This window comes from Salvelinus namaycush, unplaced genomic scaffold, assembly GCF_016432855.1.
Source record: "Salvelinus namaycush isolate Seneca unplaced genomic scaffold, SaNama_1.0 Scaffold49, whole genome shotgun sequence".
Lineage (NCBI taxonomy): Eukaryota > Metazoa > Chordata > Actinopteri > Salmoniformes > Salmonidae > Salvelinus > Salvelinus namaycush.
In genome coordinates, this window is record NW_024061186.1 from 466,163 (window position 1) to 469,336 (window position 3,174).

The following is a 3,174-nucleotide window of genomic DNA, read 5'->3' on the forward strand; positions in this document are numbered from 1 at the left end:
GAACACTTAAACAACACAATGTAACTCCAAGTCAATCACACTTCTGTGAAATCAAACTGTCCACTTAGGAAGCAACACTGATTGACAATAAATTTCACATGCTGTTGTGCAAATGGAATAGACAAAAGGTGGAAATTATAGGCAATTAGTAAGACACCCCCAAAAAAGGAATGGTTCTGCAGGTGGTGACCACACACCACTTCTCAGTTCCTATGCTTCCTGGCTGATGTTTTGGTCACTTTTGAATGCTGGCGGTGCTTTCACTCTAGTGGTAGCATGAGACGGAGTCTACAACCCACACAAGTGGCTCAGGTAGTGCAGTTCATCCAGGATGGCACATCAATGCGAGCTGTGGCAAAAAGGTTTGTTGTGTCTGTCAGCGTAGTGTCCAGAGCATGGAGGCGCTACCAGGAGACAGGCCAGTACATCAGGAGACGTGGAGGAAGCCGTAGGAGGGCAACAACCCAGCAGCAGGACCGCTACCTCCGCCTTTGTGCAAGGAGGTGCACTGCCAGAGCCCTGCAAAATGACCTCCAGCAGGCCACAAATGTGCATGTGTCAGCATATGGTCTCACAAGGGGTCTGAGGATCTCATCTCGGTACCTAATGGCAGTCAGGCTACCTCTGGCGAGCACATGGAGGGCTGTGCGGCCCCACAAAGAAATGCCACCCCACACCATGACTGACCCACCGCCAAACCAGTCATGCTGGAGGATGTTGCAGGCAGCAGAACGTTCTCCACGGCGTCTCCAGACTCTGTCACGTCTGTCACATGTGCTCATGTGCTCAGTGTGAACCTGCTTTCATCTGTGAAGAGCACAGGGCGCCAGTGGCGAATTTGCCAATCTTGGTGTTCTCTGGCAAATGCCAAACGTCCTGCACGGTGTTGGGCTGTAAGCACAACTCCCACCTGTGGACGTCGGGCCCTCATACCACCCTCATGGAGTCTGTTTCTGACCGTTTGAGCAGACACATGCACATTTGTGGCCTGCTGGAGGTCATTTTGCAGGGCTCTGGCAGTGCACCTCCTTGCACAAAGGCGGAGGTAGTGGTCCTGCTGCTGGGTTGTTGCCCTCCTACAGCCTCCTCCACGTCTCCTGATGTACTGGCCTGTCTCCTGGTAGCGCCTCCATGCTCTAGACACTACGCTGACAGACACAGCAAACCTTTTTGCCACAGCTCGCATTGATGTGCCATCCTGGATGAACTGCACTACCTGAGCCACTTGTGTGGGTTGTAGACTCCGTCTCATGCTTCCACTAGAGTGAAAGCACCGCCAGCATTCAAAAGTGACCAAAACATCAGCCAGGAAGCATAGGAACTGAGAAGTGGTGTGTGGTCACCACCTGCAGAACCATTCCTTTTTTGGGGGTGTCTTACTAATTGCCTATAATTTCCACCTTTTGTCTATTCCATTTGCACAACAGCATGTGAAATTTATTGTCAATCAGTGTTGCTTCCTAAGTGGACAGTTTGATTTCACAGAAGTGTGATTGACTTGGAGTTACATTGTGTTGTTTAAGTGTTCCCTTTATTTTTTTGAGCAGTGTATATTGTCTCTCATATTCTTCACTCCAGGTGAGAAACAATGTTGATTGAGTGACAAACTGTTTCTTACCTGAGCAGGTGAGTCCAACAGCATTACCAGGTAGGCAGGTGTTGTGTTTTCTGTCTGAGGTGTCACAGTCCAGGAGAAGGGACTCATTGCCTTTACACTGGAACTCTTTATCCCAGGTCTGACCCTCACCTCCTCCATAGAGCCCCCCCTGTAGAGCTGCAGGAGCCCCACAGCCAAGCTCCCCACAGACTACCTCTGCATCCTGCCAGTCAAAGTCAGCTTCACACACTGAGGCCCAGGACTGATTGGACTTCACCTCCACTCTCCCAGAGCAGAGACCAGCTCCATCCACAAGCCGCACAGACTCTGGAGAAAAAGAGTTGGTTGAACATTCAATCAGTTTTGTTGATGACACTGTCAAGGACTAAACACAAATATGTTGGATAAAAGATTGTAGTTTGCTATGTTTGATACTGTAAGAGGTAGAAATGGGTTCTTAGTCACTCAGGATTGGGTTGGGAATAATGCAGGCAGGAGACAGGAATAAGTTCACTTCACTTTATAGAAAATAAACAGCTGGACATCCATCAGGCAGCTTCACTTCAGTACCATCTGAACTACAATGATCTGCCCATGAACATCTCTCATAAACCAATATGACAAACACAAATATAATGTTTAAATACATCTGACATCTCTCCCTCTATTTAAATGAAATAAAAACACATAAAACATGATACATTGTAATATTGTATAATGTACAAATAAATCTCTCAATATGACCAGTCTCTTACCTGAACAGGTCACATGATGATAATATCCACCATTACAGTAACCAGGTCCTCCTATGATGTCACACTGTCTAATAGAAGACTCATTTCCATAGCAACTACTAAATAGTCTGACTCCTCTTCTTCCATCTTCAATCAGAGGTCCTCTAGATGCAGCTACAGGATTCCCACAGTCCAGCTCTCTACACACAACCTTAGTCTCTTTCATGCTCCACCACAACATAAAACATAGACCCAACCACTCTCCTTCATAGAAGACTTCCACTGTCCCAGAACAGGAAGTGGTCCCATCCACCAGTCTGACTGAGAGTTCAGCTGTAAACAGCAGAGAGGAAAACACAGTGGTGAGGACAGATGATGACAGTGATTCTGTTATTCTAACAGCAGTAATGCTTTGTGGTTGACAAGTATTAGTAGTTCCATAAAACACTACTTGTTATTGGGTTTTAGAATGGTTTGTATGGACACATGAATTTCTCCATGTGGGATAATAAAGTTGACTAATATTGAACTGCTATAATCACTGTAGATTTATACTCTACCTACCTGGTGGACTGACGCTTTGAGCCTGGAGATCTGAGGAGAAAGAGAGAGACAGAGGAGAAAGGGAGGAGTCAAAGGAAGAGAGAGGCAGAGGAGAAAGGGAGGAGTCAGAGGAAGAGAGAGACAGAGGAGAAAGGGAGGAGTCAGAGGAAGAGAGAGACAGAGGAGAAAGGGAGGAGTCAGAGGAAGAGAGAGACAGAGGAGAAAGGGAGGAGTCAGAGGAAGAGAGAGACAGAGGAGAAAGGGAGGAGTCAGAGGAAGAGAGAGACAGAGGAGAAAGGG

The 3,174-nt window shown here is 47.0% G+C and overlaps 1 long non-coding RNA gene across 1 annotated transcript; it reads right to left on the reverse strand.

Moving 5' to 3' along the window:
- Positions 1–1,877: 1,877 nt before the first annotated feature.
- On the reverse strand, positions 1,878–2,925 carry LOC120041623. Its single transcript, XR_005475906.1, has 3 exons — positions 2,896–2,925; positions 2,353–2,664; positions 1,878–1,924 (listed from the first exon to the last, which is right to left on the reverse strand). It is a non-coding gene; the product is annotated as an uncharacterized LOC120041623 (long non-coding RNA).
- Positions 2,926–3,174: the final 249 nt, after the last annotated feature.